The sequence below is a fragment of the Apodemus sylvaticus genome, chromosome X (assembly GCF_947179515.1).
Source record: "Apodemus sylvaticus chromosome X, mApoSyl1.1, whole genome shotgun sequence".
NCBI lineage: Eukaryota > Metazoa > Chordata > Mammalia > Rodentia > Muridae > Apodemus > Apodemus sylvaticus.
Genome location: NC_067495.1, coordinates 65,029,207 through 65,055,220, shown reverse-complemented (window position 1 = coordinate 65,055,220; position 26,014 = coordinate 65,029,207). Strand labels below are relative to the sequence as shown.

The 26,014-nt window shown below is 41.2% G+C and overlaps 1 long non-coding RNA gene across 8 annotated transcripts; it reads left to right on the top strand.

The window, feature by feature from the left end:
* On the top strand, window positions 1-24,248 carry LOC127675119 (uncharacterized). 8 transcript variants are annotated; one of them, XR_007975436.1, is made up of 7 exons: window positions 1-77; window positions 1,508-1,663; window positions 6,941-7,060; window positions 15,878-15,978; window positions 18,707-18,810; window positions 19,495-19,630; window positions 22,875-24,248. It is a non-coding gene; the product is annotated as an uncharacterized LOC127675119 (long non-coding RNA). The 8 variants fall into 8 exon arrangements; XR_007975435.1 differs by having other exon boundaries at window positions 19,495-19,669; XR_007975434.1 differs by lacking the exon at window positions 19,495-19,630.
* The last annotated feature ends 1,766 nt before the right edge of the window (window positions 24,249-26,014 follow it).

Sequence of the window (26,014 nt, the reverse complement as noted above, 5' to 3'; positions counted from 1 at the left end):
AAGTTCCGGCTGCTTTAAAGTTGCGGTTCCGGTGTTCAGAATGCCAAGGATGATGGGAAGCCTGAACTTGTTTATAGGTTTGTATGGAACTTCACCAACAGAACTGTGTGGCCTGAGCATTTTGTTTCGGGATCGGTGCGAGGTGGCTGCCTTTAGAAGTGAAAGCGGGACGGGGGGGGGGGGGGGGGGGGGGGAAGGTGAGGGGGCTGGTGAGGGGAGAGCCGGGGAGCCGTTAGTCTTCCTACCTTAGCACGAAAAGGAACATTCCTCGTCCGGAACGTTCCCTGTCCTACTTGCACATATACGCATTGGGATGTATTGAATTACCCAGTCAGCCGTGTTTTCTGGGCCATGCAGATGTTTGGCGGGAAGTTTGTCTAGTAAGGGCTGGGGATGATTCGGGGGCAGGGGGTGGATCGGGCAGCTAGCACTGGAATTGTAAGGACATAAATCCACAAAGCTGTCTAGACATCCGTCTGTCCTTTCAGGAAAACATCTGACCCCATGAGGTGCCAGACCCTGGATACCTGAGACACATCAACTTGCTTCTATTCATTCTAGTAACTGGAGTCAGACTATAAACAAATGGTTGATTTATTTTAGATAAACATGAGTAATAGAAATAAACCAGGTCACTTAGTACGACGGAAGTACCTTTATTTGAACTAAGTGATCAGATCCTACTTCTTCTAGAAATGATGATTGAGGACGTTAGAAATGGTGTGATGTGGCATGAATGACTTTGGATAGACTTCAGGTACACATGTTTACTGCTTCATTCCTAGTAGTTAATTCTAGACTTTGAAAACTAGCATTAGAATAGGAAGTTGTACTCGAAGGGTTCAGTGGATGCAGAAGTGCCAGCTCTAGAGCTTGGGTAACAGTGTGTGCATGTTAGGGCTTTGCGCATTCGGGTTGAAGGTTTCCTCTGACTTAATCCCAGCCTCCTGAGGGTGGGGACGCCTGATTCCCTTCCTTTGCTCTTCTGCATTCCAGTCTTGTCTTCATTCTCTATGGGTCCTGGGATCTCATCCTTTCAGATTGGACATGCATGTGTGGCCTTTGCTTTGCTGTGATCAAAGAGTGTGGTATCAGTGCTATCAGTGGAATGCTAGTGGAGTTTTAATTCTGAGTAAGAATTTGGGATGGGGCCTTGTGGCAGTGTAGCTCTGAAGGTGTTTTAAAGAATCTTGTGATGATTCAGCATTGTAAAATAGTGACAACAGTATGGAAAATTGAGTAAAATAAACCTAAGCATATTGTTGGTGGGCAAAATTAGAACCCTAGTTATCCCTGGTGTGGTCCATGCTTGTTGGTTCCTTCCTTTTTCTTTCCCCATCATTTCCCTCTTCTCTCAACGGCTCCCAGTCTCAGTTCCCCCACCCCACCCCTTTTACAGGGTTTCCTGTAGTTTAGGCTGACTTCACCCTTGACTTTTCCCTCCTTCTCCCATGTCCTGAGATTATAGATATATGCTAGCATCATCACCTTTGGCCTGTTTCTCTAGGTTTGCGATGCATAATGATGAGAAATAAAAGCAAAAAGATCTCCAAAAAGAAGCCATGGTAAGATTCAAGGTTTCACAGTCCAAGCTAATGCCTGAGGACACGTGAATAAGTGATCTGAGAAAATTGGATTCCTGGCAAAACAAGACTCAGGTAAGGTAAGTGGCCAAGTAGGCAGGGAGGCCTGAGCTGGGGTTGCAGGGGGTTGACAATGGAAAATGGGTTGGCACATTGCTGTAATGTAAGGGACAGTGTGGAAATTTTTCTGCATTTCCTGCTTAAAGATACCTTACTACGTGACTTTGGTTGGTATATTAAGAGCACCCCACACAGCTGTTTGGGTCCCAGACAAGGGCAATTGTCCCATTGTGCTAGAAGCTTGTAGTTGACTAGGATGCAGTTCTTTCTTTAGTCAGCACCTTCCTCTTTTCCAGATACAGGTTGTAGAGTAATTTGTCTTCTTTGTTCTAAATACTAAGATTTACAACTGTATATTGTATATAATGTAAGTACATTGTTTTAAGGACAGACATTTCTTATAGTTGGGAAAAGCTGCTTAGAGGAAGATGTCCTGCCACGGTGTGCTCTGAGCCATAATCAGTACTGCTTGTACCCATTTGCAGTTTACCCAATGCTAACCCATGCTAAGGGCTTCCTCCATATTCCCTCATTCAGATGACCCGGACAGATTGATAGCTGAACTCCTTAAACATAAGAAACTAAAGCTGACATGGTAGCAGCAATTTAACAACAAAGAAATACAGCCATGGTCTCTGTCCAGCTTCATCCCTAACCCGGGGTTTCTATAAGCAGAGTTCCCCAGATCAACACCATAATCACCAGGGAACTTGTTAGAAATGCCAAGCCTAGACTCATTACATCAAAACTGGGTTTCTGGACCAGCCACTCTTTGATGCACTTTTCACTTGATTTTGATATGAAATTAAATTTTCAAACCACTAACCGGTACCCCAAATCTTCACTAAGAGTATTGGTGTTAGGACTTTGAAGGTCTTATAGAATTCTGCACTGAAACCATCCGGTCCTGTGCTTTTTTTGGTTGGAAGACTTTCTATGACCCCTTCTATTTCTTTAGGGGTTATGGGTCCGTTTAGATGATCTATTTGATCCTGATTTAATTTTGATATTTGGTATCTGTCTAGGAAATTGTTCATTTCCTCCAGATTCTCCAGTTGTGTTGAGTATAGGCTTTTGTAGTAGGATCTGATGATTTTTTGAATTTCCTCAGTTCCTGTTGTTATATCCCCCTTTTCATTTCTAAGTTTGTTAATTTGGATACTTTCTCTCTGCCCTTTGGTCAGCCTGGCTAAGGGTTTATCTATCTTGTTGATTTTTCTCAAAGAACCAGCCCCTGGTTTTGTTGATTCTTTGTATGGTTCTTTTTGTTTCTACTTGATTGATTTAATCCCTGAGTTTGATGATTTCCTGACTTCCTCTCCTCCTTGGTGAATTAGCTTCTTTTTGTTCCAGAGCTTTCATGTGTGCCATTAAACTACTAGTATATGCTCTCTCCCATTTCTTTTTGGAGGCACTCAGGGCTATGAGTTTTCCTCTTAGCACTGCTTTCATTGTGTCCCAAAGATTTGGGTATGTTGTGCCTTCATTTTCATTAAATTCTAAAAAGTCTCTGATTTCTGTCTTTATTTCTTCTTTGGACAAGGTATCATTGAGTAGAGTATTGTTCAGCCTCCATGTGTATGTGGGCTTTCTGTTGTTTTTGTTGCTATTGAAGTCCACTCTTACTCCATAGTGATCTGATAGGAGGCATGGGATTAGTTCGATCTTCTTATATTTGTTGAGGTCTGTCTTGTGACCAATTATATGGTCGATTTTGGAGAAGGTACCATGAGGTGCTGAGAAAAAGGTATATTCTTTTGCTTTAGGGTGAAATGTTCTATAAACATCAGTCAAATCCAGTTGGTCCAAAGCTTTAATTAGTTTTACTGTGTCCCTGTTTAGTTTCTGTTTTCCTGATCGGTCCATTGAGGAGAGTGGAGTGTTGAAGTCCCCCACAATTATTGTGTTAGGTGCAATGTGTGCTTTGAACTTTAGTAAAGTTTCTTTTACGAATGAGGGTGCCCTTGCATTTGGAGCATAGATATTCAGAATTGAGAGTTCTTCTTGGTGGATTTTTCCTTTGACTAGCAAGAAGTGTCCTTCTGTGTCTATTTTGATGACTTTAGGTTGAAAGTCAGTTTTATCTGATATTAGAATGGCTACTCCAGCTTGTTTCCTGAGACCATTGGCTTGTAAAATTGACTTCCAGCCTTTTACTCTAAGGTAGTTTTTGTCTTTGACACTGAGGTGTGTTTCCTGTATGCAGCAAAATGTAGGGTCCTGTTTCCTTATCCAGTCTGTTAGTCTGTCTTTTTATTGGGGAATTGAGTCCGTTGATGTCAAGAGATATTAAGGAATAGTGATTATTACTTCCTGTCATTTTTGATGTTATTTTTATATTTGAGTGGTTATCTTCTTTTGGGTTTGATGAAAGAAGGTTACTATCTTGCTTTTTCCAGGGTGTAATTGCCCTCCTTGTATTGGAGTTTTCCTCCTATTATTCTTTGTAGAGCTGGGTTTGTAGAAAGATATTGTGTAAATTTGGTTTTGTCATGGAATATCTTGGTTTCTCCATCTATTGTGATTGAGAGTTTTGCTGGATATAGTAGTCTTGGCTGACAGTTGTGTTCTCTTGGATTCTGCATGAGATCTGCCCAGGATCTTCTAGCTTTCATGGTCTCTGGTGAGAAGTCTGGTGTGATTCTGATATGTCTTCCTTTATATGTTACTTGGCCTTTTTCTCTTGCTGCCTTTAATATTCTTTCTTTGTTTAGTATATTTGGGGTTTTGATTATTATATGACGAGAGGTATTTCTGCTCAGGTCCAGTCTGTTTGGACTTCTGTAGGCTTCTTGTATATTCATGGGCATCTCTCTCTTTAAGTTGAGAAAGTTTTCTTCCATAATTTTGTTGAAGATATTTGCTGGCCCTTTAAGTTGTAAATCTTCACTCTCATCTATGCCTATAATCCTTAGGTTTGGTCTTCTCATTGTGTCCTGGATTTCCTGGATCTTCTGGGTTACAAGCTTTTCGCATTTTGCATTTTCTTTGACTGTTCAGTCAATGGTTTCTATGGTATCTTCAGCATCTGAGATTCTTTCTTCCATCTCTTGTATTCTGTTGTTTATATTTGCATCTATGGCCCCTGATTTCTTCTCAAGGTTTTCTATCTCCAAAGTTGTCTCCCTTTGTGATTTCTTAGTTGTTTCTACTTCTGTTTTTAGATCCAGGATGGTTTTGCTCAGTTCCATCATTTGTTTGTTTGTGTTTTCCTGTAATTCTTTAGGAGATTTTTGTGTTTCTTCTTTCATGACTTGTGCCTCTTGACTCAAGTTCTCCTGCATTTCTTTAAGTTTTTTTCGCGTTTCTTCTTTATTGGCTTCTATCTCTTGAGCCTTATTCTCCTTATTTCTTTAAGTGATTTTTGTGTTTCCATTATACGGTTTCTAGCTTATTCATGTTCCCCTGTATTTCTTTAAGAGATCCATTTATGTCCTTTTTGTGTTCTTCTAGCAGCATTATGACCAGTGACTTTAAATCCAAATCTTGTTTCTCTGGTGTGTTGGCATAACCAGGACTTGCTGATGTTGGAGAGTTTGGTTCAGATGTTGCCATATTGCCTAGATTTCTGTTAGTAGCATTCCTGAGTTTGCCCTTTGCCATCTTGTTATTTCTGGCGTTAGTTGGTCTTGTCTCTGGCTGGTATTTGTGCCTCCTGTGAGGCTGTAAGGCTATTTCTGTAACACTGGATGGCTGGGTGTCCCCTGTCACAGATAGCTGATGTGCTGTCCTCCTCTTGGGTACCTTTGGAGCCTTAGTGTGCCTTGCCCCAGATTGTCTATGTGAACCAGGTGGTGCTTGTTTGCTCCTTCAGGGAGTGCTGATGGTGTATGCTGCGGGGACCTTTTCCGAGTGCTGATCACTCTGCTGTGCAGCCGATCCCCCAACCGGGTTGGTGCACACAAGGGTAGCCTAGCTGCTCAGGCCCTGAGTCCAGGCAATAGCCTGACAGGCTTAGGCTGGAGCAGTGTTCGCCTTGGGCTATACCTACTAACTGTCCGGTAGCCAAGATGGAGGCATGCATGTCCCCTGCAAGAGCCGGGACAGTCTACAGGGCTGACAACCTCATGGCCGGGTTGGCACACGGATGGCCCACTGGATAGCCCAGGGCCTGGGTGCAGTCCAACGTCTGTCAGGCTTAGGCCCCCTCCACCCCCATCCACCGCTCCACCCCCCCCCCCCACCCCTACCCCAGCAATGTTAGCCTTGGGCTATGACTGTTAACTGGCTTTGTCTGTTAGAGCCCTCTGGTGTCCAGTAGCCAAAATGGCGGCGGGTGTGCCTCCTGCAAGTGCTGGGACAGACTGCCAGGCAAACCACCTCCTAGCCAGGTTGGCACTCAGATGGCCCACCAAACATGCCAGGGCCTGAGTGCAGGCCAACACCTGTCGGGCTTAGACCCCCACGATGTTGGCCTCAGGCTAAGTCTGCATACCTCGGGCTGTCAGATCTCTCTGGCGTCCCAGAGCCAAGATGGCGGAGAGCCTCTCGTAACTGACTGGTAGGAGGCAGAGTTCTGATGTGGCTTCAGTGTTGTGAAAAGCACTGTAACTCCACTGCCACTTGCAGCCCGGCTGGCCAGTGGTAGCAAGTGCAGGGCCTGCCAGGACCCTGTTGCCTTAGTTCCACTGGTGGTGGCCCTTCTGCTTGAGCTGCTGCTGCTACTGCCGCCCTGCTTCAAGTCCTGACTTCTAAAAGCAAACAGGCTATAGGATTCTCAGTTACCCACACTGTCTCTCTCTGTGTGTGTGCATGTGTCATATATATTATGTAATATGTATTATACGTTATACATTATATATTATAGAGAAAAATCTAGGATGCAGGAGGGAAAAAGAAGGAACCATCAAGCATGAACAAGGCTGGGGAAAACTGGAAGGATTCTAATTTGGGTCACTTTAGATTCTAAAGTGGGTAGAAATTGTTCCTAGACTTCATTCAGGAAATGCTGGGCCCTGCTGAAAACAGAGGTAAGATGAAATGAGCAGTCTAAGAATTCGCTCCCTGAGTGAGATGATGTGCTTATCGGCCAGCGATCACCTCAAATAACTTAAAATAAGTATTTGGAAATGTTGGGATTATCATGGTGTAAATGAAGGCTAGTATGCCTCTCCCAATGTGTGTATGGGGACAGTATCCAAGTAGTTTCTGTTTGGAGTGCTGTTTGTTCTCAAAAATGAACCAACATTTAAGGGTACACTTCCCTGTTTTCTAGTAAGTGGCTTGGTGTGCATTTGTTATATATATTACAAATGAGGACAAGGCAAAAATAGATTGATTTGCTTTATTTGTGGCAGAGTGGAGCACAGAGGATGACTAGATTAAATGGGAAGAGTGCCCAGATGTCCCAGTGCCCCCATCGATGTCCGAGAACTTCATCTAGACAGTGATGAGCTACACATGTGCACCCAGAAGAGGTAGGTGACTTACAGGATAGCCTTTTGTGCGCTAGGCAGTATAGGAGCATACGATACTCCTTAAAGCCCCAGCTCTCTATGAGTCACTCCATAAATTCTAGTGCTTGAAGACTTCTGTAGAGCATGAAGGGCAACCAGTGTCCAAAAATAGAGTTCTTATATCTGCCACCGTGCTGTAGGCTACCAATTGTCAGGTATTGTAACTGTCCTTATTGAAATCTAATGAGTACATGGATCTCTTGCTTTGTGACATTGATAGGAATGGTGGCTAAGAAGCAGGACAATCTATGGAGGTCAATAGAGAAGGACCATGTGTAAAGAAGCTTTAATCCAGCAACATGGCTGCTCTGGCAAGGGACTATACACCTTTAATTCATCTGGCTGGAATCCAGACATACTCGTAGTACATTCCTTCAATCCCAAACAATGAAAGTAAAGTTAGTTTATAGTAGGAAGCATCAGTATTTGAAAGTGACATCTAATTGGAGGACAGTTCAATCAGTTTGGTGCAGTTTAGTTGAGTGAGTGCAGAGACAGTGCTTTGAGTTTGTTCATGAGTTCCTGCAGAGGCAATTCAAGGCAGAGAATAAGAAGAAGCCAGAAGATTAGAACAAATTGCTAGAGTTAGTTTGAGGCCGAGAGGAGCAATTCAGTGAGAAGCTGAGAGAAGCCCGATTTAATCAATCAGCTTGGAAAGGAGTTTGAGCCAGAACAGCAGAACAGTTGAACCAGCCAGCCGAAGTTCAGAAAGAGCTAGAGTGAGCCTCCAAGATAGCAATAACATCAGGAGAAAAAGAGTTACTTTAACAATTGTGCAACAATCTACTTGAGTTCACATCAGTATGGACAGAACCATCTACATGCCATCCCTCGGATGTCAGGAACTGTAAAGGGAGAGCCCAGAATTGGTGTGGAATGTCCAAACTTCCTCCAAATGAACTCTAGTAAAATAGAAGCCAAGCAAATCTGCCCAGTGATACAATGAAAGAAGATAGTGCCTGGAGCACAGAGTAGAGGCAGAGAGGAGAATCAGTGCGATCCAAATATTGGTGGAGAAAACTACCCCTCCATATACCAAGGTGCCTGGCTTTTGTGTATGTTAGTGGAGGAGGCACTATTACGGTTTATGTGCAGCCACAAGTTTGAATTCCTTAGGACCTTAAATAGACAGTGAATCAAATCTCCCTCCTGAAGTTTTCATTTGTTTGATATTCTGTATATGGAGTTCACAGACAGGAAGTCTTTTGCTGTCATGAAACTTACAAGTATTGTGAAAGTAAACATTTATCTGGAAGAATCTATACATATTTATACATACCTATGTGTGTGAAGGTAGATAGGTGTGTGTATTGCAAAGAGATGGTTTTTTTTCCTTAAATACATTTTAGAAAACATTTTGGTTTAAGCATGTAAAGTCCAAGTGTTGGCTTTACATGGCTGGCAGTAGAGATTTCTTCCCTTTTCTTGAAGTAGCATGGCTTTTTGTTCCTTAGCATCAGAATCAAGAATGAAACATTTTCTAGGACCTGTAGGGATCCATATAGCAGTTTGGACTAAGTAGGCCATGGGACTCTCGAATCTTGCCAGTTAGCAAGTCCCTACTTGAAGGTTATGGTAGTAAGTCTTACTGGTGTCACTTTTCTTGCTCTGAGTGACATTTCTGGATACTTTCTCATTTTTATAAGCCCCAAGTCTTAGTGGGTTGTGTCCGGTAGGCCTGTGTGTGCCTCTTGGGCCTGACTAAAGGCAAAGCATAAAGGGTAACTTACTGCTTCGTGCAAATTGATACATGCCCCTTTCCTCAGCAAAATCTAACCTGTATTCAGGGAGTAGAAGGACAGCAAAGCCTCAGGTTTTGAATGAGTCGTAAAGAATGCAGAGCCTGAGAACATCTTCCTAGGTTTCATCCCTGTCTTCAAGCTCTTCACTCTCTTCATGCTTCTGCCCCTACCCACATTGTTTTGTCACACATGATGTTAATTCTTCAGATGTCTTACATTATGTAAGACTTATCATATTTATCATTATGTATCATAATTTGGATCTTGAGTCACTTCTGAAGACCCATGTACTGACTGCTTGGTGTCCTGCTGTGGAACCACTGGGAGACTGGGAGGGTGGAACTATTAGGAGTATTAGGCCGAGAAGGAAGTTAAGCCTTTGAAAGTGACAGTGACCTCCTGCTTCTTGACTATCATGAGTGAAGCAGGCCTCCTGCCTATGTACACCTGCCATGCTATAGTATGTCACCATAATCCAAAACCTACCAGGCCAGTGCCTGTTAAAACCTGAAACCAAGCCAGAATAAACTAGCTGTTCCTCCTTTTTGGTTATTTATCTTAGGTAAGTTTTACAGAAAGCTGCCTAATGGCTAGTATCTGCGTTATGCGAATTCTCTCCCTGCTTTATCCTTCTCTTGTCCACACTGAGGACCCAGAAGTTGGAGTACTTAGTACTTCTACTGAACATGTAGTCAGGGGCTGTGGATACAGCTCCAGTACAATGCTGCCAGCATGCATAGGTGTCTGGGATCAATCCCTGGGACTTTGACATAAACAAACATAGAGTCAAAGCAAATGAATGCCTCAGCTGAAAAACAACGTGGTAATCAGGGCGCCTTACACTTGCTGTAAATCTGTCTGTGATTCGGGTACCAGTGTCTTTTCTTAGATGTTCTCGTGGTGCTCCCTTTCCTCCTCCTCCCCCTGTCTGTGGTGACCATCTTACTGAGCCTAAAGTCAAAGCTTTCTTGCACTCTGCTCTTTTTTTTCTTGGGGGCATTCTTTCTCGGGTTATATCACAGGCCTGTTTTCCTGACCTCTCAAGTCTTTGATTAAATGTCATTTTATAATGTGGCCTATCTCTGACCATGTTACTTCAAATGGGAATCCACATCCAAACACACAGTTCTCATTTATCTTGATTTTTAGTATTCTTTTTAAAAATTGCATTTTGTTCTTTTTGTATACTTATTTCTTTGCTATGATTTTTGCTTTTCTCTGCTCACTAGGTCAATTGTACTAAGGTGACTTTTGTTGTTATCTTTAGTATATGTTTGGTTGCTGATTAAATTTTCCTGTTTAGACTGGCTGTAGAGGCTTCATTCATGACTTTTGAATGAATAAATATATATTGCCAATATTGTGTCTTTATGGCTTTTTTAGATCCAGTGAAGAATGAGTATGAGATATGAAAGTGCCCCATAACATTACCTTTTTCTTAGTTTTTCCTTTTAGTTGTACCATCATGGACAAAATAAAATTAAATTAAATAAAACAAAACAAAGAATGATATTTATAATGTATAAAACAAGCAAACAGTAAATAACCCTTAGAAAGGAACACAAGCTGGGCATGGTGGTGGATCCCTGTAACTGAAGCACTCCAGGTTGAGTTTGGGGCAGGAGGCTCACTCAAAGTTCAAAGCTGGCCTTAGCTACATAGAGAGATCCTGTCTCAAAAAGAAAAAAAAAATTAAAAAGGGCTGGAATGCATAATGCTAGAATTTATGAGGCCTGAGCCCACATAAACCCCAGTGTGGTGACACATATTTTTAATCCCAGCATTGTAGAGGTTGAGGCAAGAAGATTAGAGGTTCAAAGTCATGTTTGCCTAAATAGGGAATTCCAGGCTAGCCTGGGCTAGAGACCCCTGAAGGAAGTGAAGGAGATAGGGAGGTAGCAATCCCCTCCCCACCATTAATAAAGTGATTGTGGGTCGTAAGTGTTTGATCCTTTCTTCCTTTCTTTCTTTTTTTTTTTGTTTTGTTTTATTTTATGACAGGGTCTCACTATATAGCTCAGGCTGTCCAGGAACCCAGTATTAAACCACGCTGCCCACAAACTCACAGAGGTCCACCTCCTGAGTGCTGGGATTAAAGGTGTACACTACCAAGGCCACTGAACTGCTTGATTCATGTTGGTATGACTCATCTTTAGCAGTGTTTCTCTGTATGTTTGAATATACATGTGTTTTTGCAGACGCATGTGCCCAGATGTGCCAGTGGTCAAAATTACATGTTTTCCTCTATCCCCACCACGGGCAAGTATTGCACATTTGTGTGAGTGTGCTGTGGGCGGATCCTCAGTTATCTGTCCTTCCCATCATCATACAGAGTCTTGTATTTTTGTTGCTGTGTGCACTACATCAGCTGACTTGTGAGCTTCTGGAGATTTTCTTTCTCATTTGGTTTTTTGAGACAGGGTGTCTCTGTATAGCCCTGGCTGTCCTGGAACTCACTCTGTAGACCAGGCTGGCCTCCAACTCAGAAATCCGCCTGCCTCTGCCTCCCAGAGTGCTGAGATTACAGGCATGTGCCACCACCGCCCAGCTTGGTTTTCTTCTTCCTTTTTTGCTCTAGGGGCACTGAGATTAGAGATGCATGCTACTACGCTAGGCTTTATGTGAGCTCCAGGGACTCAATCTCAGGCCCTCACACTTGTACAGCAAACACTATACCTACTGATCCAGCAGCCCAGCTTCAGTGTAGTATTTTTTTATATTCTAAAATGTGCAGCTTATAGACTTGTAGTTTTTAGGCATCCTGAGTTCTGCTTTTACTTGAGTGATCTTTTCCATGTCATAGCTCCAAGAGTGAGCTAATATACATCTCTGTGAAGAATTCCAAACAAGCACCCCATTGTCTAAAATGTTTTTAATCAGAAACTGTGTGGCCTTGTCATAGACTGAGTATTCATATTGAAAGCTAATCTGTAATGTGATGGCACTTAGTTCTGTATATTGAAGAAATAAGTCATGAATGTACTTATTTATGAATATCAAGGAAGTAATTAAGTCATGAATGTGTCACCCTTGAGAATTGGAATATCTCCCTCACATCAATAGGCCAGAGAGCCAGCTCCTCCTATGTACATATACGAGATGTTGACAGTTTGCAGCCTGGAAGAAAATCCTCATCAGATCCCAGCTGCAGTGTCGCTGTGATCTCGGACTTCCAGCCCCCAACACTGACATTGTATCCTTGAGCTTTGCTGTGATGACAAGCCTGACTAGTAGCCAGTGGTAGGCAGTGAAATAGCTTGTCTGACTCCCATTTATGAAGTAATTGGGAGACATAGCTGCTGTTTCTTGTTCATAACTTTGACTTTGTACTAGAATGGCATTTTTATTATTTACATGTCATCTAGTGTATAGTGGTTCATAATAGCAGCCAAAATTAACATAAGCCTATAATTCAGTGACAGTACATTTGGGCACTGTGGCCTAACACAGTTTCAGTAGTTACAAGATGAGGTAATACCAAACACTTTCTCAGCCAGTCAGGTTTGCCTTTTCCTGTTAACCATCTGAAGGAAAAGGCTATCTCAACATCCTGTATCACAGGGCCTAGAAGATAAAGGTTCCTTGGGATATTCTCAGTGGAAATCTCTGTCCTGTCTTATTTCTAAACTTAGGCAAACATGGGCAAAACCCAGTCCAGCTTAACGAACAGCTCAGGGCCTCCCAGGTCTGTAGTCTGGCGGGCTGCCCATCTAAAGTAGGAGGACCACACATAGGTTTTACATATTGGCAACAGGATCGATCGATGGCTATTTACACAAAGATAACAAGTACAAACTTGGGACACGCGTTTTTTATTAAAGGATTACAAGTGACCTGAAGGGTTACTCTATTTCATTCTGAAGCTACACACTGTGGAGACACAATTACTTGGGATTTTCTTTTTAGTGTGACTTGGAGAGCATTTTACTTAGTAGACATAAAACTTTCTACCATTGAAATTTTGGAAGGACCTATGAAAATGAAATAGTTCTCTTAATTTACCTCCTTAAACTATCTTAGGACTTCTAGCTTTATCCTCCTAAAGTCCCAGGAGCATTTATTGATGTTCTCAGAGACATTCCCATACATACACATTTGAGTATCTCTTTCTTAGAGCACTATAAGTGTCACCTGACACACCCCACCAGAATTTCAGTTGTGTTTTCCCCTGGAGGTCATGCAGAATAAGAACCATGCCCTTGGACAGAGCTTTCTCCAACTGAAGTATAAGTTTTCATCCTCCGGTTTGTAGTTCTATATTCAGCTTATTTCACATGAGACAGATTTCATTTTGAAGATTGCCAGAAACATTTTACTTGTTACTCATCCCCAGCATCAGTCTGCCTACTCATCGATATCTGTTAATTCAAAATGGAAATCACTCCTCATGTGAGACTCCTTGAGCCAGCTGGGAACAAGACCGAGACTTCTTCTGGCTTATTGCTGCTCTCTTCTGCTCTTCCTTTTGTATCATAGGTCACAGTTCTCTCATCATCTTTGTCACCGTCCTGAAAGCTCTCCAGCCTGTGCGTGCGTGCGTGCGTGCGTGCGTGCGTGCGTGCGTGCGTGCGTGCGTGCGTGTGTGTGTGTGTGTGTGTGTGTGTGTGTGTGTGTGTGTGTGTGATATATGTGTGCCATGGAGATTGTAGTTTCTTGCAGATTCTTTCTTCTGTATTCCTGTCCTTTTGCCCACGTTGCTGATATCCTCATCAGTTTTGCTGACTTTCTCCTCAATGTTTCCTCGCGTCTTTATTTCCCACATCCTACATTAAATCCATCTGCTTGTTCGTATCCTCTTTCAGGTCATCAGTCATTCTTACCAGTAAACTTTTGGAATTTTTATCCAGCCTTTTACCTGTCAGTCTGTTTGAGCTCTGTAGTTGAAGAATTATGATCTTGTTGGGATAGTCTTGTGGCCTTGCTTTATGTTGCTTGTGTTTATGTGTTACAATTTACATATCTTTTAGTAAATCTTCTGGTTTTATTTGGGACTCTTGTTGAGCAGCCTTTTCAGTTCCCACTCCTACTGAGAAAAGAAGAAAATGTTTTAGGAAGTGGTGTGTCGCACCTCCCTCTTCTAGTGAGCCACAGCTATTTGTTGCCTGTCTTTGCACAGCTCAGGTTTCCTCATCCTTTGTGGATGAAGATGTGTAGTCTCTTTGGACTAGTGTCTGGGTTCTCTTTCTCTAATTCTGTCCTTTGTAATTTATATGAAGGCACCTTCTGGTCTACCATTTCCCCAGAAGTATCTTACTCACTTCCTTGACATAGACTCTGGCAGTCATGGGTGGCTTTCCTCAACTCTTAAACCAACAGATGGTAGAAGCCCAAAGGAGCTTAAAAGAAAGTCACAAAGTAGAGTCTTCTTGGAGTTTTCTTCATTTTCAGACAATCAGATTTCTGTTGGACTGCATTTAGATCTGAAACTATGGCAGGGAAGAGAATTATTATAAACTGGAAACCCAAAAATAACTAATTTAAAAGAAATGCAACTATTATTTTCCCAACTTTAGTGACAAAATGTTTGGCAAAATACATTACCAGGGCTCTGGGAAGGAAGCTGTTAGGCATTGTTGGTAACAGTGTAATTTGGTATGTTTATTGAAGGCAGTATAAGTTCTTGTCAGATTATGAGTGCATATAGACGGTAACCTGGCAGTTTTGCTTCTGAAAACATCTCACGGATAGGCTAATGTTTGTATATGTTTGAAAAACATGTATACCAAGTCATTCACTAAAGTCTTGTTCATAATAACAAAACAGATGTTCGTCAAAGTACCCATTAAATAAATTGTTGTATTATACAATGAGTCTATAACGAATGAGGAAATGTTCTATGTACTGACCTGTAAAGACAATGGTATACTGTTAGGTGAACAGGAAATGTTTGTTAAAATGCATGCTCGATACTGCATATCATTGAGGGTGCTAAATCTTTACTTGAACATAAGCATATGTACTTGAAATTTACCAAAGGAATGAATGACAGTGTTTACTTTGTAAGTAGGTAAGTGGGAGCAAAGGATATGGTAGATTATATCGGAAGGAATACTTTTCATTGTGTCCCTTATTCTCAGTTTTTAATTAAAACATTTTTTGGTACTAGAGCTTGAACTTGGGGCCTTGCACATGGTAGGAAAACTGGCTACTGATGAGCTATGACCTACATTCCTAGAGCTTGGGGGTTTTGTTTTATGGTTTTTTTTCTCTTTTAGTTAAAATTTCTCATTCAATATATTTTGGTCATCTTTTGGCCTTTCCCAAAGTTTCCCCAGATCCTGCCCCTACTCACCCAACAAAAAATGAAAAAATAATCAAACTCAGTAAGACAAAAAAAAAAAAAAAATGCCAAAACAAAGCAGAAGCCCCATGCCCCATCCCCACCGCCCACACATAAATGCCCTGTGGAACTTGTTCTTTGTTGGCCAGCTACTACTAGGCATAGGATCTGCCCTGGATCGTGCTTGACACCCAGTGAATTTTCCCTTTGCCAGTCAATATCAATTGCAAATAACTGCTTGCTTAGGGGTGGGACTCCATGGCCACTTTTTCCTCAGCACTGGAACCCCATCTGGCTTGACCTGTAGAGGCCTATACATGTTGCAGCAGTCTCCCTTCAGAGGAGGGAGGGCTTGATGAAGACGTCCTATTTAGAGCTGAGTGCTCCAAAGTCTCTCACGTTCTGCACATTGTCCAGTCGTAGGTCTCTGTTAATTTTCGTATATTGCAAAAGAAGCTTCCCTGCTAAGGGTAGAATGGTGCATGAACTATGGCTCTAGCAGTATGTCATTAGGGTCATTTTATTCCTGGGCTCCTTAGAGTAGTAGTATTGGATTTTTCCCTAAGCCCATGACCTTTCTAGGCCACTTTAGCAGTGTCCTGTATAGGTTCTGTCTCATGTAGTGGGCCTTAAATCCAATCAGAAAGTGGTTAGTTACTCCTAAACATTTGTGCCACTGTTGGACCAGCATATCTTATAAGCAGGTTGTAGAGTTTGTAGCTGGGTTACAAATTGATGCCTACGTTTTTCTTCCAGGACCATGCAGAGTACCTTCCAGCACCATGAACACTAATCAGTCCGTCAGTAATGGTGAACTTCTAGTTGGGCTCCAGCTCAATTTTCTCATGTTCGATGATGTAAGTAATGTCTTCAGCAATAAAACCTTACCCTCAACTCATGGAGAGCAACCAGTAGTTTCTGCAATAGTCTGTAATATTTAGGGAAAGACCCTAGAACTCCCTTGGCCAGTGACTCAAAATGTAATCCATTCCTGACACTGAAGATTTTACTTGGTGACGTAAAGTGTTCAGTTCGGGCCTTGTCTCACCCATTATATAGTGACTCTGTTGGAATTCCTTTCTTATGTATATATTTTAGGAAGCTTCTACAGTAGTAGGTTTCCATATGGTTTTTCAAAGGGCTTTAATGTTGTCCCTCCCCATAATCCCCGTTTGACCTTGTTCTTCTTCCTTTCCCCATTTAGTCCGCTTATTCTAGTTTCTCCTTTATCTCTCCATAGTACTAGATTCTATTTACTTATTAGGAGATCCTCTCTTCGCCCTGTGTTGTGTGTGTGTGAACACAAGATTTAGTGTTCAGCCCTAAACACATATACATATGAACATCAACACTAAATGGACTCAGCAGGTTGTATTTCTACACAGGCGCCCACACCCCAACACTAATTAAAGAATAAAAGGTCAGGAATTTGAGAAGGAGTGGTAAAGACATTGTCTCTACACTGTCTCTACACTCACTCCCTCTTCAGTGGGAGGAGGTACAGGTTGAGGAAAGGATGGAAGTGATCTAAATACAGTATTTACATAAGAAATTCTCAAAAAATAATTTTAAAGCTTTAAGCTTAAATGTAAATAAAGTATTCCTATCTAAATAAAATACCATTTTGGAAGAATTTTTAGTGCTATAAAAAAATACTCAACTCAAAATATTACAAATCAGTACAAGAATATGTAGAGAAAAATATACAAATCCATCAGAATGGCGGTTGGTAATTCTGAGTTACCCCTTTGCTTAGTTTTGACATTTGTGAATTTTTCAGAATTTTAACAATGAAATACACTTAATTTAGAGCATAAAGTCACAGTAAAATAAATAAAGTACACAAACACTTCTGTGCAAAAGCCAAATAGTAAATGGTGGGGGGGAAATGTGTGCATCACAATTTTTTTAAAAGATGAAAACTGGGCTAGTGAGAGGCATGGGCAATAAACGTCCCTGTCGCCAATCCTGATGGCTGAGTTCAGTCTCCAGAACCTACAAGGTGCAAGGAGAGAACTAACTCCTGCAAGCTATCCACTGTCTAATACACACACACACACACACACACACACACACACACACACACACACACGCACGCACGCACGCACGCACGCATGCATTGAATCAGTGATAGACCCCCTTGGAGTCATTTTTTTCCTATTATATAACAACACAGTTTTCAAAGCAGGAGATTGAAAAGAAAGTGCAACTAAAGCAGAAGTAACCATGCAGGGCAGTGGCCTAGAGACTCCTTTGAAATAGGTACTGCTGTTACAGCATTTTATCCATAAGGGAAGATCTAATCCTACATCAGAGATCACTTGGTAGATTTCTGTAGATCATAAAGCTCTCTTGTAGCCCCTGCAAATTAAAGACATGGTGAGTAGCCTCCTGGACTGTTGAAAGAGAGCAGGCCTTTTGGGAATGGAACTTCAGGAAAGGAAGTTAGATATGCAGGGGAATGCCTGGGAGGGCCTATTAACTTTACAGGCTCTTCCCTCCCTCCTCTCTGTCCCCTCCCTCCCATCCTCTCCCCTTCCTGCTTCCCAGCTGCTTGAAGTGGTTAACTCTCTACCACATACTCCTGCTAAGATATATTATGTCACCGTAGACACAAAGCAATGGGACCATGTGACAGTGGACTGAAACTGCAGGAGAATAAATCCTTCCTCTTAAGTTGATTGAGGTGTTTTGTCACTGTTACAACTGAGGAACATGTTGTATTCTGTAGCTGCTACGAACGGGGTTCCTGGAACAGAAGCTGAGGGATGGATGGGGAAGGGATGAAAAGAAGGAGGCCAGGACGATAGTTTACGGATGGAGGCCCCAACTTTAATGAAGGTCAGACCTTTTAACAGTTTGTGCAAGCCCTTCCCCCCCAGACTCCGGGCTGAGTTCTGGGGAAGTCTTCTGGAGGACCTTGGCTCTACTGCTCAGGCAGCTGGGTGGGGCACTTGCTTAATTCAGGAATTCGTAGACCTGGAGGCACAAAGAGCTTAACCTTCACTCTGAGCTTATCCACCCTAGGTGGGGCAGGATCCTGACTAGCTCAGGAATCCTGCTCTACTTAGACTGGGAGAAGTTCACCTTGACCAACTTCTAGTACACTCTTAGCACTCCACCCTAGGATAAAAATTCCTACTGTAACCTACTTCCCTAATATGTCCTAATGTCAGATTCCTGCCCTAAGCCCTTATCCTTGGCCAATGTCAAGTTCCTACCTTGCGGCCTGACACCCCATTATGGCTCTGTACAGGAACACACCAGGCCTATCACAGGAATACAACACTAGTTGAATATGTTCAGTTATGGTTTTTTAATTACCTGAGGTTCATTTCCTAGGAAGTGGGGTTATAAGCACGTGCTGCTGATAAACTAGTGGAATCCAGACCTGTGGTTGAAACTTTCCTCTGGTCTGTCCTCACATGATAACATCACAGATGTTCTGCTGCTGTTGCTCCTAACTTGAGGAAATTTCAAGAAACCCTTGCAACTTGGATTATGTTTACAACTTGATTTGCTTTTTGAGTAATTCCTCCAAGTTAACTGAGTGCTCATTCTTCTTTCTTTCTTACTCGAGTTCAGGACCAAGCTCAGAAGCTCACAGCTGCCGGCAAGCACTCTACTACCGAATGGCACCGTCTCTCCAGCCCATGCTTACTCTTGAATAACCACAAAAATAGTCAATGGTATGGCACAAGAAACCTCCATCTCATTTAGATATTTTTGGTACTTTTTTGCCACTTAAATTATTTTATATAGTTGGGTATAATTTTTTCCTTAGGAATTCTATGTATTTCAACCTTTTATGTTATACATAATTCCCGTAGTTTTCAAAGTTGCTTTAATAAAAGGTTTACATTAAAACAGTTGTGGATGGATTTACATGTAGTTATGTGAATACATGTATCCTTTACCTTTTATCCCTAATGACAATATCTTCCAAAAATATATTACAAGCAGGAAATGAACATTAATATAATCTATTAATCTGATTTGTGTTTTTTTCCTAGTTGTAGGTACACGCATATATGTGTATGAGTTTAATTCTATGTAATGTAATTTTATCCCGTGTAGGTTTGTGAATCCATGACCAATTTGGGATACAGAATGTTTAGCACCACAGAGATTCCTTAAATGTTGTCCTTTTATAACCATACCACCTCTGCCCCCTTAGACTCCATGCCTATCCTTAACGCTTAAAAACCATGAATCACTCATTTATCTCTATGATTTCGTACTATCAAAAATGTTACATTACCGCCTCTGGTCCAACTCCCCACAGCTGTCCGACATGGTCCTTCTGGCCTGAACCCAGCTCTCTTTGCCTTTGGTTGCTCATGTCACAGTCATTCCATTCCTCTGCTTCACAGTGTGGGCCCTGAAAGGAACTGTTTACCTACCCTGCCCCCTGGCCACTTCTGCCTCTACCTCTGTTTACTGTGACTGTTCAACAAGGTTGCTCTGGCCCAGGCTGAGAAATTGACTCCACCCTTACCCTGCCCCCTGGTATGTTCCACATCTGGTCCTATGTAGTCACCAGGTATGGTAAGTAACCTTCCCATCCCAACTCCTCAGCCATTGGCCTCTGGTCTGGGGCTCCATAGCCACTCCACTTGGACACTCTGGCCTCAACCCAAACTCTGTCAGAGACCTACCCTAGCATGGGTTCTGCCACCTCAAAGGTCTCCCAAGCTTTATAGCCTACAATCCAGCTTTGGAATTCTGGCCTGGTTGGTTAAAAACCCATACCAAAACACAACTAACAATGTAAATCCAGATGCCCAGGTTACAGCACAAAAATTAGATAAACTAATTCTCTTCAAATCACCAATCTCATAATAATGTTCCCTAAAGAGAACAAGTTACAAGAAATTAAAGACACAGAATTCCAAAGGACAATAGATGTTCAACTAGTTCAAAACATTCAGAGAGGGCACAGATAGTTACATGAATGAAATTGAAGACAACAGGAATAAAATGATGGGACTCCAAGTATACAAAAACACAGTGTGGTGGTTTGTATATGATTGGCCTAGGGAGTGACCCTATTAGGAGGTGTGACCTTGTTGGGGTAGGTGTGTCACTGTGGGTGTGGGTTTAAGACCCTCACCCTAGTTGCATGGAAGTCAGTCCTCTACTAGCAGTCTTCAGATGAAGATGTAGAACTCTCAGCTCCTCCTGCACCATGCCTCCCTGGACGCTGCCATGTTTCTGCATTGATGACAATGGACTGAACCTGAGCCTGTAAGCCAGCCCCAATTAAATGTTGTCTTTTATAAAACTTGCATTGGTCATGGTGTCTGTTCACAGCAGTGAAACCCTAACTAAGACACGCAGCTCAGCAAAACAAGGAACAGTAAGACTGTAAACTCTCAGTCAAGCTCTATAATTTAGGCTCTCTTGTAGGGGAGTTAGTAGGTTGGTTGTGGGTCATAGGTGGTGGTTGTGTCACTTTTACATTGCTCTGTTTTATACATGTGCTGAAGTAGGTTCCTTTTGACTTTCCTCTTCTGAGCCTGTTATGATACTCTATTTTCTGCCTAGAGGAACATTTGGATGAAGTTCAGCTAACAGAAATAGTAAAACTTAGTGATGATTATTGAATGGGTTGCTGAAATCTCATCTTGGCTATGTGTGAACAGAACCAAAACCTTAGTCATTCCTTAGATTATACGAGCATGCTGGAAAAGGGATATTCTACTAGACTTTCAAAGAAGAGCTAATTAATACTAATTTTTAGATGCATTTAAAAATAATAAAGCTTATTCTTTTAAGGTATATAAAGAATTAGGGGCTCACAGAGACGGAACTGCCCACTAGGGAGCCTACATGGGCCTAACACAGGCGCTCTGCACCTACCTTAAAGTTGTACAGCTTGGTGTTCTTGTGGGAATCCTAACAGTGGGAGCAGGGGCTGTTTCTGACTGTTGTCTGCCTTTGGGACCCTTTCCTCCTACTAGGTTGCTCCATCTAGCCTTAATAGAAGATGCACCTAGTCTTACTACAACCTGATATGCATGACTGGTTGATATCCAGCAAGGCTGGCCATTTTCTGAAGAGAAATGGAGGAGTTGATGGGGGAGGAGTGAGAAGTATGAGAGGGGGGAGGGGAAACTGGAGTCAGGATGTAAAATAAATAAAAAACAAAATAACAATAAGTCTTATATTTTAAAATACTAAAAATTTAATTTTCAAGACTTCAAATAAGTAATTTTACTGTGTGCCTTTAAGACTTTAGAAAAATAAGACTAATCCAAACCCCAAGACAATAAGTGGGGAGAAATAATTAAGAGCAAGGAAGAAATTAATAAAATAGAAATGAAAACATACAAAGAATCAATGAAGAGTCGGTTCTTTGAAAAGATAAGATTGACAAACCTTAGCCTGGCAGTGGTGGCGCACGCCTTTAATCCCAGCAATTGGGAGGCAGAGGCAGGCAGATTTCTGAGTTCGAGGCCAGCCTGATCTACAGAGTTGAGTTCCATGACAGCCAGGGCTACACAGAGAAACCCTGTCTAGGGAAAAAAAAAAAAAAAAGATTGACAAACCTTTAGCCAAAGTAACCAAAATCAAGAGAAAGAAGACCCAAACTATGACAGTTGAAGTCAGAAGGGAGACATACAGACTGAGACGGTTATATTTAGGAACATATATAGTATGAGTGTAACAACAATTAATTTTAAAAGAAGCCATGAATTTAAAAGAAAGTAAGGAAGGATGGGGTACAATAGAGTTTGGTGGTAGGAAAGGGAAGGAGGAAAGATATAGTTATCTCAAATTTTTTTTTTTTTTAAAAAAATTGAAAATAAAGACAGAAAGAGAAATTACACACTGATATTCTGGGTGAGTATAGTGTAGAAATTCTAGTAAAATGCTGGCACACCATATTCAAAATCACATTAAAAATTATCCCTGATCACGTTATTTTTCCTTCCTTAGACTGAGAGGTATGATTTGCCATACCTAAATCAATAAATGTAATACAGCACATAAATGGACTAAAAGACAGAAATCACATGAGAAAGTGGACAGGGTAAGGATGAAGGCGGCATACCTGAACTCAGTAAGAGGCTATCTATGAAAAACCTGTACATAACTTCATATAAAACTCAAATGCACTGCTACTAAAAACAAGGTTGTCCATATTCTCTACTACTAGTTAATAGCAGTGCTTGAAGTCTTACCATTAAGACAAGGAAGCATATTAAATACAAATAGGGAAAGAAGTTAACATGCGGATAAATGAAATTGGATCCAAATACATTGAGGATCTCAACCTAAGACCTCATACTCTGAAATTTCTATAGCAGAAAATAGGGAGTATGTTTCAACATATGGTCACAGAGATGTTCTAAGTAGGAATCTGATAGTACAGGAAATAAGACTGAGAAATGAGATCTCATGAAAATGTTTCTATATAACACTATTAACTGGACAGTTAGCCCACAGAATGGGAGAAAGTCTTCAAACTGCATTTGTCAGAGGATTACTGTCTGTACTATATAAAGAATTTTTATTTTGTTATCTTTGAGATCATAATTACATTTCTTCCTTTTCTTTCCTCAAAACCCTCCCACCTTCCCTGTTGTCCTTTAAATTCAAGGCCTCTTTTTCACTAATTGTTATTGCATTATATATATATATATGCATTGTATATGTGCATTATATATGTGCCATGACATATATATTATAATATTCTTATATATAACCTATTCAGTTCATATAATGTTACATATACTTATGTTTTCAGGGCTATTTGGTACTGGACAACCAATTGGAGTATTGTTTGCTGGGGAGAACCACGTCTCTTGGTAAAATCTAAACATCAAGAAAATCAACAACCCAATTAAAATGATCTAGAGCACTAAACAGTTCTCAAAAGTACCACAAATGGCTAGGAAACACAGAACTGTTCAACATCCTTTGCCATCAAGGAAACACGAATTCTCACTTTTCAGTTTTCATTCTGACTCTAGTCAGAATGGTTATCATCGAGAAGAGCAGTGACGTGAATGTGGAGTTCCTTGTCTATGTCTCGGGAAATATTGCGGGAGTCAGGGACTAAGAGATGGAAGATAGGAAGGGCTGCAAAATTCTATCCTTGGGACTCTAGCCATTACAATGATGAACTCTCAAAAACTTCATTTACCTGAACTTAGCCTGATCAAAACTAGGCCCTGTAAACTGTCAGTCACAGAAGGAGGAGTTCATGGGCCTTTCCCCATAATGGCTATTGACAGAGTTTGGAGAGAGGAGCAGTCATTGTCTTCAGTTGTGTACCCACTGGTGGGCTATCAGGCTCCAACAAATAGGTTAATTAGTTTCATACCCATGGTCACACAGGTGGCCCTGGTTGTACTCAGTAGATCAGAAAACAGATACGATGTGAGAAAGATTTGTGGGGAAGAAGTGGGGTTTGCAGGGCTGATTTGGGAGATGGGACAGTGTGGGAGGTTAGTGTAGTCAGTTTGTGAGATGTACATGCTGTCAAAGCACAACTTTGCTTGCTAATAAAGAATTACATAAACAGAATCAAGCCATTGAACGTATTTCTAAGTAGCTTTTCATGTTGTGAATGTACTATAGTTTTAAAAGTCTCTCAGCTATTGAAGCAGTCTGTGGTTTCTGCTTCAGAGCTCTTAGGAACAGAGTTGTCTTGAACATTTGCTTACAGGCTTTTGTGTGGACATAAGCTGCTTTAAAAAAAATCTCTGTAATAAATGCCTAGGGGTTCAATGGCAATGTTATATCAGTATGTATTTAGCTTACTTTTAAAATAAGAAATTGTCAAATACTTTTGCAGAGCTACTGGACCATTTTACACCCCTGTCAACAATGTAAGAGTGATCCAGCTCCCCACCTTCTCATCAACATTTGTTATTGTTGCTTTAAGAAAACAAGTTAGCCATTCTATTTATTGAGAATTTATTTACCATACAGTGCATTGCTTAGATATGTAGTATTCAGTTTTTAGTACACATACAAGATTATACACATATCAGTTACCCCTAATTCCAGAACATTTCCATTACTATAGAAAAAGAAACCCAATATTCATTTTTATCTCTCCTCTATGGACTTACCTAGTCTAGATATACGAAATAAATGGAATTTTTATAATACATGACCTTTTGTTTGGCCTCTTTCATTTAGAATACAATTTCAAGGTTTCTCCATATTCTACCAGCCTTCAAATTAATTTTAGTTGTTGTGCTTTTAAATTTCAGAATTCCTTTTCATTTTGTGTTTATAATTTCAAAATTATTATTTAATATCTGTTTAATAAAACAGGTTTTTGAAATATATTTTATTAGTTCTTTGAGTATTTAATATACACTTTGGTCATTTTCACACCCTTCCCCAATTCCTTCTAGATTACTTACCAATAGCTTCCCTGGTGGGGGTGGGTCCACCTTCCCTTTCCGTGCAGGGCATTTGTCTAGCTTGGACTTGCACAGGCCTTTTGCATGCTGTCACAACCACTATGTGTTCATATGCCTAAGTGCACATAATGTTAACCTGATATTTATACTTAATAAACCTTTCCACCCTCACCAGAGAAACTTTTTCTTTTTAGTAGTTAGTAACACAGAGACCCACAACTGACTATGGTAGAGAAAAAGAGACTGGGAATCTCTTATTCTGGTCTTTTCTAGATCAAATCCATTGTGGGAAGGTAATATATTACATATGATTTCCATCATTTTATAATTGGTAGACTTTGTTTTATGGCCCCAGAAGCAATCTAGGCTCCTGTCGTTGATACACATGTTACGATTCATCTGAATTCTGTATGCATTGAGAACTAATCATTCGCACAAGAATTCCCCATTAATTATTTCCACCTTAGTAGCTAAAGAATCTAAAGAAATGGTAAGTTTCCTAAATTTCTTCTGCTTTGTGTGTGTGTGTTTGAGGATGCGTGTGGAACACACTACTAATGTGAATTTCAGAACAAGAGACAGCATTTCTTTTTTTTTTTTTTTTTTTTTTTTTTTTTTAGTATTATGAGTTTATTCAGAGTAGGGGATGGGAGTTAGTGGTAGAGATAGGCAGAGAGAGAGGAAGAGAGTAGTGGAGGCCGGCCGTGACCACGTGGAGGGGGGGAGAGCCCAAGGGGCAGAGAGGTGAGAGAATGTGGGAGAGCGAAGAGCAAAGAGCGAGACAGCATTTCTTTTTTTTTTAATTCGATATATTTTTTATTTACATTCCAAATGATTTCCCCTTTTCTAGTCCCCCACTCCCCGAAAGTCCCGTAAGCCCCCTTCTCTCCCCCTGTCCTCCCACCCACCCCTTCCCACTTCCCCTTTCTGGTTTTGCTGAATACTGCTTCACTGAGTCTTTCCAGAACAAGGGGCCACTCCTCCTTTCTTCTTGTACCTCATTTGATGTGTGGATTATGTTTTGTGTATTCCAGTTTTCTAGGTTAATATCCACTTATTAGTGAGTGCATACCATGATTCACCTTTTGAGTCTGGGTTACCTCACTTAGTATGATGTTCCCTAGCTCCATCCATTTGCCTAAGAATTTCATGAATTCATTGTTTCTAATGGCTGAATAGTACTCCATTGTGTATATATACCACATTTTTTGCATCCACTCTTCTGTTGAGGGATACCTGGGTTCTTTCCAGCATCTGGCAATTATAAATAGGGCTGCTATGAACATAGTAGAGCATGTATCCTTATTACATGGTGGGGAATCCTCTGGGTATATGCCCAGGAGTGGTATAGCAGGATCTTCCGGAAGTGAGGTGCCCAGTTTTCGGAGGAACCGTCAGACTGATTTCCAGAGTGGTTGTACCGATGGCTCAGTGGTTAAGAGCACTGACTGCTCTTCCAGAGGTCCTGAGTTCAAATCCCAGCAACCACATGGTGTCTCACAACTAT